This window comes from Podarcis bocagei (assembly GCF_964188305.1).
Source record: "Podarcis bocagei genome assembly, chromosome: 4".
Taxonomy (NCBI): Eukaryota; Metazoa; Chordata; class Lepidosauria; order Squamata; family Lacertidae; genus Podarcis; species Podarcis bocagei.
In genome coordinates, this window is record NC_138128.1 from 90,658,420 (window position 1) to 90,670,456 (window position 12,037).

Genomic DNA, 12,037 nt, shown 5'->3' on the forward strand with positions numbered 1-12,037 from the left:
GATGATCAAACTACATCAAGCCTACTGGGAGAGCTCCTTTCCATTAAACAGTATGTCTGTTCAGGCTTATTATTATTATTATTTTCCATGGGGAGGGGGGGAGGTGAGCTCACACTCTGCTATGCTGGGTTATACATCAAACCAGACTTTTTCAAAAGGGAGGGAGGGAACCATACTTTCTCTCTGTACCCATCTACCATGCCTGGAAGTTCTCGGGCTTTTGCACAATTGACAACAGGGGGAACATCTGATGTTCTGGGCAGAACGAGGTTGGGGCATCTGTGGAAAGATGACGTGGATTTGAATCTTCAGGTCATCTAAACAGGGAAAACCTCACCCTGTTGCCACTATATTTACTGCCGGCTGTAAGCACAATACTGCGTTTTATTATGGCATTATTTTTAGGGCTGTCAACCACTTCCATAACTTCTCCTGCCTTTAAACCAATTTATTGACCGATTAATTAATCACATGTAAATTTTGTTCCACATGACCAACAGCTGCATTTCTGAGATATCGAAGGAAACGTGAGACTGCTTGAAACATTGTAGGCTCTTTTTTCAGGCTTCTTCTTTTTGTGGGGTTCCTCAAAATTCATCTCTTGGTTCCTTGCTGCTCTTGCTTCCTACATGACCTTATCAAATCACATGACTTTCGCTGCTGCATATATACTGGACAGCTAGTTCCCAACTCCATCCAAGGCAATCTCTCTACAGTAGTACCTCGGGTTAGGTACTTAATTCATTCCAGAGGTCTGTACTTAACCTCAAACTGTTCTTAACCTGAAGCACTACTTTAGCTAATGGGGCCTCCTGCTGCCGTCGCGCCGCCGGAGCACGATTTCTGTTCTCATCCTGAAGCAAAGTTCTTAACCTGAAGCACTATTTCTGGGTTAGCGGAGTCTGTAACCTGAAGCATATGTAACCTGAAGCGTATGTAACCCAAGGTACCACTATAATTGTATTTCTGCATTGGATTGAGTTTAAGGAACATTTTAAAAATCCTTCTCATGAAGTACGATACTACCCCATTCTTGGGGGTGGGGGCACTCAAAAGTTATAAATGTGTTCACAAGGGAATTTGGGATCTGTCCCCCCCCCAGTGTAGATCAGCACTTAGGACTTTAAAAATATTTCTATGCACATGGGAGCACAGCAGCATTTTTTAAAAGGGCATTTTAAATTGTTAGCACAGAATCAGTGCACAGCAAGGTTTCTCAACCCCAAAAGGTGCACAAAAATACTACAGAAAACTGTGCACAGAAAACTGCACAGAAAACTGTGCACAGAAGTGTGGGATGTTTAATGCATGCAAACCAACAACTCATGTTTTGCCAGATAGACACATGAAGGGCCTGAGGCTCACAGAGTTTTCCTGCCAACTTGCTAGAGAGAACTCTGTGAATGGGGTTCTCTCTGCCTGGAAGCACACGTTTTACACTTTCCCCCACCACACCTGCAATGTGACAACATCTGTGAGTCTGAGCTTCCACTCAGACTCCATTTTCAATCTAGACGTAAGACATCTTAGTAACTTAATTGCCATTTTAAAGCCTGCCCGCACCAAGCTACTGTCTCTGTTATTCTTTAAGATGCTTTTGGAACGATTAAATGACGTTTTTTACCTTTTCTCAAAACTGTTTGTGTGTGATTATTATTTAAAGGGGGAGAAAAGGGGGGTAAAACAGGAAAATCCAGTCTGCCTTAAAGCACTGTGTATTACAAATACTATTTAAGCTTCCCTTTTAAGGAACTGCATGCTGCTGAACTGACAAACGTGAAGAAGGAAGGATAATATCTAATAAATATATCCTCTCCTAGCATCTAATTGAATCCTGACAAGAATTGTGTATATTAGTGAAAGTAACAAGCAAATATTTGCTATATTAGGGGGAATGGCTTTCAAAAATGGACGCATTATGCAAAATGAAGAAGAACAAATGTTGTTATGCAGATTTTTGAAATTAAGATTTGCAAACTGATGCAGAAATGGGTTGAATTGAACGTAAGACTGAAAACACGATAAACAGCAGTGTGAAAGCCTAGTTCTTATGTACGAGGTTAACCAGGGACAAGTAGCAGTCTGAGCTACTGTCCCTTCATGCTCATCTTTCTTCAAAAAGAAGAAGAAAAGTGCAATGTTGACATTCAACCCTATGGAGAAATTAAAAGTGTAAAATGTGTTCTCCCCCACCTATACTAGGTGTCCTGGCAACCGCTGGAATTTGGGTTTGTTTGGTTGCTTAAGGCTTTGCATCTCATAAACTGTTCAAATGGCTCTGTTGACCCTTTCATTACAGCGCAAGGCAAGGGAAAATGCCACCTGTCAGGCTGTTAGCCACAGTTTCATGTGCAAAGTTGCATGCGCATTGAGATTTGCAAAGTTGAAAGGGCTCCCTCCTCCTTTGCAAACACAAACAAGCTGTTTCCTCAGCTCGGTTGATAAAGATCTGGTACCTCATTTAAGACCATGTTAGCTGATGGTCATGGATAATTTGTTTGAGTCTCACAGCTCAAAGGTTAATTTAATAAAAGGATCAGCTCACATTCTGAGTCATGATTGATACATAGATAGATTCACTGTTTTGAAGCCTATCAGCCAATGAAGTCCACAGGTCTTCCTTTTAGTGTATCTTTTTATCTATTACGTAAATAAATTTGTCTCAAATGCTATAAATATTGTGGTGATGCAAACCAACTTAATTGACACAGCCAGTTTTTTTTAAAAAAACTAACATACATAGGCATACCATCAACACCATTATTAATTTCCTAAATCAAGAGATCTGCACAGAGTATTTGCAATGTCTTCAGCCAAGAATATCCTTTCACAAGGAAGCTGTAGTCCAAATGCAAATTTTAACATACTTTAAAAAGCGTGCTTAAGCTGACCACTTTTATTTTATAGGAAAAGCAGCCATGCAGTGCCCCTATCTGGAACATTTGACATCCGATGATATTTTATTTCAATATTTGATATCTGACAGTATTTAATAGTTGCCAGACCACAGCATTTCATTTTTTTGAGTGTATCTAACATTTGACATCTCATGAGATTTCATATCTGATGCTTGCCAAAATCAAAACAATCAAGAAATGCCGACAAAACCAAAATACTCAAAGTATAACATTTAAAGCTAAGCACCATTTCAAAATGTTAAATTTCACATTCAAAATGTGAACGATGAAACTGGGAGCTGGGTATCTGTGGGCATTTGTGTCCAACTCAAGTTTTGGGATCGCTTCTGTGCATTAAGGCCAGCTCATGGCAACTTACAGCAGGTTCCAGTCCATGGAGGAGATGTTATTGTTATTGCTGTATATTATATATTAATTTATACCCTCTCCTTTTCCCCTGACAGGGACTCAAGGTGGCAAGTTTATGTGCTTGCCACAACACAAGCTGAATTTAGCCTGAACCGGCTTTTAAGATCTTTTAAAAATGTTTTAATTGATTTAAGAAGGGTGGAATATAAATTTAATAAATAACTAAATGAAAGCGATGGTTGTAAGAGAGATGAGCAGTGGATGCCACTGGTCTGCTTGCTCATTGACTCTCTTGCCTGGCAAGCCAAACTAATAATAATAATAATAATAATAATAATAATAATAATAATATATTTATACCCCACACATCTGGCTGGGTTTCCCCAGGCACTCTGGGCAGCTCCCAACAGAATATTAAAAACATGATAAAACATCAAACAATAAAAACTTCCCTAAACAGAGCTGCCTTCCGACGTCTTCTAAAGTCAGATAGTTGTTTATTTCCTTGACATCTGATGGGAGGGCGTTCCACAGGGCTGGCGCCACCACCGAGAAGGCCCTCTGTCTGGTTCCCTGTAACCTCACTTCTCGCAGGGAGGGAACTGCCAGAAGGCCCTCGGAGTTGGACCTAAGCATCCAATGAAGAAGGAGAGTTGAGTCTGGTGATAATAGTGAGGCGGTGGACTCACTGCTGGGTGAGGATCCATTTCTGCCAAAGGTTTTGTTAGTTTCATGGATTACAACTAGAGTACAGTATCAGTATAGTTTGGATGTGCTATGATATACCTGTTTCCTGGGGTTCTGAAACCCACAGCAAGAGCATATACCAGCACCAGGCTCTCTCCATCCTTAATGAAGGAAGTGCCGGTTTATCATAGTTCTTTCTCTAAAGTCAGTGGCGTAGCGTGGGTTGGCAGTTCCTGGGGCCATGGAGAGGGGGTGGGTGGGAGGGAAATGGACAGAGTATACATGTGCATTTGACTGCCTAATGGGCATCACCCAGGAGATTGCAGCTGCAGAGATAAGAATAGAAGTGTCCTTCTGTTGTTTAGAGAGGTCACTTACTGGTTTGCATGGAGATGCTGTTTTCAATGGAGCCCAGTGATGGAAGCACACAACTGCATTGAGGCAGCACTGGGTATTGAAATTTTGCACCCCCTAACAATTTTGCGCCTGGGAAGACCACCTCTGTGGCCCTCCCACGCTACCCCGCTGTCTAAAAGCACCCCATTTTTGAATGTGGCATTTTCATCCAAAGTATATTTTCCCCCGTGCAAAAGGCAAGATACTCCTGCTGCATGCAAGATTATAAATAAGAAGGAAACGAGAAGATAATAACAAGAAGTAAAAGGGGCATGTTACACTAAACGTAATGAATATGATTTTAAAATCATAATGAGAGTGAGTTTATGGAACTAGGTGGGAGGCTTACAGAAGTGGGATCGTTGCATTTTGGATGGCTTGGGGAAACGCTTTGTATTCCTCTGAATTCCAGCCACACTGGCAGGCTATAGCCTTGGCAGGCAAATGGCTTGTTAATGACGCAGAATGTTCTGAGAACGGTTCCTTGGTTCGGAGTCCAAGGAATGTGAATCTCTGGAATGTGAAAATCGTTAATGGGGTGTCCTGCCCCTCCCTGCCAGCTAAGGATGATGCAAGCTAAGTCCCCCTCATTCGTCTCCCCTGTATTAAAACTCTAGAGAGAGGGATAGTGGAGAGGGAATGCTGAGCAGAGCTCCAGGATATTCTCCTCCCCAGAGCAGGAGCGATGATGTCATCTGCCAGAGCTTCAGGATAACTAACGGGACTCTCTTTGCTCTGGCAAGTGATGGAGACGGTGATAATGAGATGGTGTGCACTTCTAATTAAAAGCTAAAGATTGCATTTCAGTTGGCTGGAGATCTTTTGATAAAGCTCACTGTGTTTTACAAGCCGAACTTACTTTAGAAGCATCTATTCTATGGCTGCCCGGTGACCCTAATAAAACGGTCACTAAGCTACCTACTGAAGCCCCATGGCAGGGTACACTTATACATATGTATGAGTCAACGCAGATTCCAGCAGTTTCGGACTAGGCTTGAGGATGCAGTGGAACCTTGGGTTGCGAAAGTGATCCGTGCGGGAGGCACGTTCGCAACATGCAGTGTTTCCAACCCACAGCACCGCATCTGTGCACGCGCTTGATGCAATTCGGCGCTTCTGCGCATGCGCAATATGTTGTTGTTTAGTCGTTTAGTCGTGTCCGACTCTTCGTGACCCCACGGGCCAGAGCACGCCAGGCCCTCCTGTCTTCCACTGCCTCCCGCAGTTTGGTCAGACTCATGCTGGTAGCTTCGAGAACACTGTCCAACCATCTTGTCCTCTGTCGTCCCCTTCTCCTTGTGTCCTCCATTTTCCCCAACATCAGGGTCTTTTCCAGGAAGTCTTCTCTTCTCATGAGGTGGCCAAAGTATTGGAGCCTCAGCTTCACAATCTGTCCTTCCAGTGAGCACTCAGGGCTGATTTCCTTCAGAATGGGTAGGTTTGATCTTCTTGCAGTCCATGGGACTCTCAAGAGTCTCCTCCAGCACCATAATTCAAAAGCATCAATTCTTCGGCGATTAATAATAATTTATTATTTATACCCCACCCATCTGGCTGGTTTTCCCCAGCCACTCTGGGCGGCTTCCAACAAAACACTAAAATCCAATAACCTACTGAACATCAAAAGCTTCCCTAAAGCGCAAAGCGCGATTTAGTGCTTCTACACATTCACGAGCGCTGAAACCCGGAAGTAACCCGTTCCGGTACTTCTGGGTTTCGGCATGTCCGTAACCTGAAAACTCATAACCCAAAGCGCCTGTAACCCGAGGTACCACTGTATGTGGTTATGGGGATGGGCTCCTGTTCTCCCAAAAACTAGAACAGTAATAATAATAATAATAATAATAATAATAATAATAATAATAATAATAATAATAATTTTATTATTTATACCCTGCCCATCTGGCTGGGCTTCCCTAGCCACTCTGGGCGGCTCCTAACAGAACACTAAAAACAGAATAAAATGTCAAACATTAATAACTTCCCTATACAGGGCTGCCTTCAGATGTCTTCTAAAAGTCAGATAGTTGTCTATTTCCTTGGCATCTGATGGGAGGGCGTTTCACAGGGTGGGCACCACCACCGGGAAGGCCCTCTGCCTGGTTCCCTGTAACCTCACTTCTCGCAGTGAGGGAACCACCAGAAGGCCTTCGGAGCTGGACCTCAGTGTCTGGGCTGAATGATGGAGGTGGAGACGCTCCTTCAAGTATACACTATTTTGCTCTGAATTGGAAGGCAAGTGGGTTCCCCCCTCCCTTTGGGGCCTTAGTAATTTTAATTTGTGGCTCCTCTCTGGAAATAAGATGAAGGATTTGTTGTTTGGAGAAGTTCTGTGTTGGGCGGGAGGTCAGGCTGTGTGCCTGAGTCCTCCTAATACTTGGATGCAGCATGGATTCGATTGCTGGAGTAGCCAGCCCAGCCTGATGATGACTTTCTAAGTATAGGTCCTTAAGAGAACAAAGGGAATGGGCTCTGTGCCAGAGGACAAAGAGGTGGGCCTCCCTTGATCAACTGTCTGTGAGTTATAAAGACAAAAGGCCAGTGTGGAGAGTTAAGTTATGTAAGCTGGAAGCTGGAAGCAAAGCAGCCGCCCGGAAGGCAGAGAGAGCCATGCCTGATTCCTGCTGGAATCTAAGGCTGTGGCTATGGGAGAAGGAAGACCGTCTTGGGGGTGTTCATGCTGTGAGACCCTCCATCGCAGGCTCAGGTTGTATATATGTGTAAATAAACAATATATCCTAAAGACACCACAGTCTCCCCTGTGCCTCATTTTCCAGAAGGAAACACAAACTCTGGATCCCCGGGAATCTTGCACTGCTCAGAGATTCGGGTAGCGTGCAACCATATTTATTTCTGCAGAGATGTTTCCTGAACAGTATAATTAGCCGTTAAAAGAAACAGGCTTAACAAAGAGACTGATGGATGGATAGACCAGCCAACCAAAAGATAGAGCTTTGTTAATCTACAAGTTTATTAAACTTGCAAGTGACACCTTGGAAGATTTCAGCTGCTAGCTAATTAAACCTGCAGTTTACAAACAAGGCAGCGGGGTGTGTGTGTGTGTGTGTGTGTGTGTGTGTGTGTGTGTGTGTGACAAATCTATTTTCCCTTAATTTGTGGCGTTACACTGGATCTTCGTGGTTTTTGTTTTAACATTATCTGAATGAAGTTAAAAGTGAAATACAGTGGTACCTCAGGTTGCAGATGCTTCAGGTTACAGACGCTTCAGGTTACAGACTCTGCTAACCCAGAAATAGTACCTCGGGTTAAGAACTTTGCTTCAGGATGAGAACAGAAATCGTGCGGTGGCGGTGCGGTGGCAGCAGGAGGCCTCATTTTAGCTAAAGTGGTACCTCAGGTTAGGAACAGTTTCAGGTTATGAATGGACCTCCAGAACGAATTAAGTTCTTAACCCGAGGCACCACTGTAGCGGGTCCATGTCATTGGGTCTCTGGGGATTTGGGGGACAAAGATGATGTGTATTATAATCAACAGTAATTGCTCATTCTAAGATGGGCGCGTTAAGACCAAGAGGAGGAACCTCTGATCTGATTCATGACTTTTCATTATCATTGCCAGTGAGAGCCAGTGTGGTGTAGTGGTTAAGAGCGATAGACTCGTAATCTGGGGAACCGGGTTCGCGTCTCCGCTCCTCCACATGCAGCTGCTGGGTGACCTTGGGCCAGTCACACTTCTTTGAAGTCTCTCAGCCCCACTCACCTCACAGAGTGTTTGTTGTGGGGGAGGAAGGGAAAGGAGAATGTTAGCCACTTTGAGACTCCTTAAAGGGAGTGAAAGGCGGGATATCACATCCAAACTTTTCTTCTTCTTTTTCTTCTTCCATGAGAATGAGCCACCACAGATGGATCTACACAGCCTGACATTCATTCTCAACTCTCTCTCACGCAGTATTTTTCAAGGGCGAAAATTCACAGTAACTGTGGAGAACCATCAAGTGTTCAGAACTGAAGTGAACCTGTCCTGCGTTGGCCATCTTGGGGCACAATTAGTCAGGAAGTTCTGCCTTGCCTTTCTCAGCTCCTGTTCGTTTTGATACGGCTCGCTGAGAAGAGCATCTTGCAGGATTATGCCCATGGGCTAATCTGAACTGCGCTACGCTATCTCGCAATCTGGACCTGGGCAAGCTCCCAACAAACTGAAAGGACCCATCAGGTTATCTTGTTCTTCCCCTGCTAGTATCCTGTTCTTTACATTCTGTGCTTGACTGCTTTGTCCAGTTGAGTTTGAAATGGCTTAACTAATGATGCTTCCAAAAGCAACTCTTTGTACTCCAATAGTTGCTTATCTCTGATATATGGCTTGCATATTCCACCCTTCCTTGGAGCAACTGAGAGCACCACATGGGCCTCTCTCATATAGCTATTGGCTGGGCCAGATCCACTTGCCTTCACAAATGGAGCAATGCTTTCAGGTGATTTCAGGCTACTTTCTGGGCCCTAAAGCTCAAGGCTCCCATTATTTTACTTTGTCTAAGCAATCCTGGCTCTATTGCATGAGCCTCCACTGGCCGTAATAAACTAGTATCTTGCAGACACTCATAATTTCTGCTTTGCTCCTTCCAATACAACCATCTCCCTTCCAATACAACCATCTGTCGTCCCCTTCTCCTTGTGCCCTCCATCTTTCCCAACATCAGGGTCTTTTCCAGGGAGTCTTCTCTTCTCATGAGGTGGCCAAAGTATTGGAGCCTTAGCTTCACAATCTGTCCTTCCAGTGAGCACTCAGGGCTGATTTCCTTCAGAATGGATAGGTTTGATCTTCTTGCAGTCCATGGGACTCTCAAGAGTCTCCTCCAGCACCATAATTCGAAAGCATATATATATACATTGTAGATTATCATATGTTTATTTCCCAATAATGAAAGGTGGCAATAATAATGCACTTTTTAGGTCTTCTGCACTGTGGTTATATTTTGTGACAGTTTTTACCTCATTTTATTCTGCTGCTGGTTTTATTTAATTTTAGATTGTCTGTCTGTCTTATGTCCTACTTTTATAACTTTTCTTTCTTTTTGCGGATAAGCTACCAAAAGAACATTTGTATACAAATAGTGTTAGATTAGTAAATTGGGGTGGGCAACCTGTGATTTAAAGGGGAAAATAATATTTTCTCTTTGTGAAACTTTGGAAACCACTAGCTACCTTGATGGCTTTAGATCATTCATCGGTATCAGGAGGGCCAAATTAAATGGGTCAATGAAGGGAATCTGTGATTAGACCTCCCACATAAAATTTCCTATTAATTAATTGGAACAGGACCTCCAGTGCTGTAGGATAGCCTTTGCACCTTTCTCCTGATTAAATCAACTCCTCTACCCAGTTATTTGGGCCTCAAAAGAAAACCTACAAGTTCCCATTAGTTTTCCCCAGTGGGGCAAATAACAGCTTTAGAGATGGTGTATGAGTTTAATTGGGGAAATGGTATGAGGAGGAAGGATTAAACTCTCCCTCTGTGAGCCAGCTTGGTGTAGTGGTTAAGAGCGGTAGACTCGTAATCTGGGGAACTGGGTTCGCATCTCCGCTCCTCCACATGCAGCTGCTGGGTGACCTTGGGCCAGTCACACTTCTCTGAAGTCTCTCAGCCCCACTCACCTCACAGGGATTTTGTTGTGGGGGAGGAAGGGGGAGGAAGGGAAAGGAGAATGTTAGCCGCTTTGAGACTCCTTTGGGTAGTGATAAGGCAGGATATCAAATCCAAACTCCTCCTCCTCTATGTCCTGGTCCTTTCACCTACTGATTTTTTTATTTTTTAACTCAAAGATCCTAATGACAGATCTCTTCGTATGGCCCTGACTCTCTGTGATCGTGAGGGCTCTGCAGACAAGTCAAAGGACAAGGATCACATCCACTAATGCAGGAAATACCAGCAGCTTAGGGCAAATGAACATTTGCATATGCAGCTGTTGAACTGCGTTTATATGACTGCAATGCTTCACCTAGCAGTCGCTATAAAATGCACGAAAAGGAGACTGCATCTTTGAATTGAGAAAAACAGTGCACCACTCATGCTATGCTTTCTCTTGGGATACATTCTACATCATGGGTAAGCAAACTAAGGCCTGGGGGCAGATCCAGCCCAATCGCCTTCTCAATCCGGCCCGTGGACGGTCCGGGAATCAGCGTGTTTTTACATGAGTAGAATGTGTCCTTTTATTTAAAATGCATCTCTGGGTTATTTGTAGGGCCTGCCTGGTGTTTTTACATGAGTAGAATGTGTCCTTTTATTTAAAATGCATCTCTGGGTTATTTGTGGGGCATAGGAATTTGTTCATCCCCCCCCCCCCAAAAAAAAATATAGCCCAGCCTCCCAGAAGGTCTGACGGACAGTGGACCAGCCCTCTGCTGAAAAAGTTTGCTAACCCCTGCTCTAGATTCTGGGTGAGAGTAGCATCTGGAAAGTGAGGTGTGTTCTTCTCCTGATACTTCCGTTGACAATGAACAAATCAAACACTGGCTAGAATTCACACACCATGATTAGTTAGTACCACTTTCAGATTTCAAAATGCAGAAGTCCAAAATTTGGAATTTTGAAACCACAACATATACATTATTGATGTACTTATTATATTTCTACACCACCCTTCCTCCAAGGATCACAAGAGCGGCTTAAAATATAAAACCTGCAACAATACATTTCAGTTTGACAGGATAGTAGTATTGGCAGGGCCGGATTTAGGTTTGATGAGGCCCTAAGCTACTGAAGGTAATGGGGCCCTTTATATGTTCGGCTGTTCTTTGCCAACAACAAATTGTCACTGTTTTTTGTGTTGAATAAATGCTATATGGTAATTTATGGACCTAATAGGTATCTAAAGCCATTTGCACATAACAAAATATGTATTTTGCCAAAGTAATCGTTGAACTAAAATACAATTAAGAAGAAGTATATTAACAGTGAAATACAATTAAGAAGAAGTATATTTTTGGGTACTGCAAGAAGATCAAACCTATCAATTCTTAAGGAAATCAGCCCTGAGTGCTCACTGAAATGACAGATCCTGAAGCTGAGGCTCCAATAGTTTGGCCAACTCATGAGAAGAGAAGACTCCCTGGAAAAGAGCCTGATGTTGGGACGGAGAAGGGGACGGCAGAGGATGAGATGGCTGGACAGTGTTCTCAAAGCTACGAACATGAGTTTGACCAAACTGCGGGAGGCAGTGGAAGACAGGAGTCCCTGGCGTGCTCTGGTCCATGGGGTCACAAAGAGTCGGACACGACTAAACGACTGAACAACAACAATATTTCTGGGTGGCCCCCAAGAGAGTGGGGCCCTAAGCTATAGCTTGTTTAGCTTATACATATATCCAGCACTGAGTATTGGGGTGGGGTGGCGAGTTAGGAAGAGACCGCAGCTGACCCAGAGGCAGAACATCAAGGCCAGCCCCCCCAAACTCTGGCCTCCAATACTTGCCAATTTACCGTGGGTGTTCATCTGACATTTAGAAGACATCTTAAGGCAGCCCTGTTCAGGGAAGCTTTTAATCTGTGACATTTTACTGTATTTTTTGTTTCTATGGAAGCCGCCCAGAGTGGCTGGGGAAACCCAGCCAGATGGGCGGGGTACAAATAAATTATTATTATTATTATTATTATTATTATTATTATTATTATTATTATTATTATTATTATTATTATTATTATCTGAAAAAAGTTGCACTGTGTTTCTTG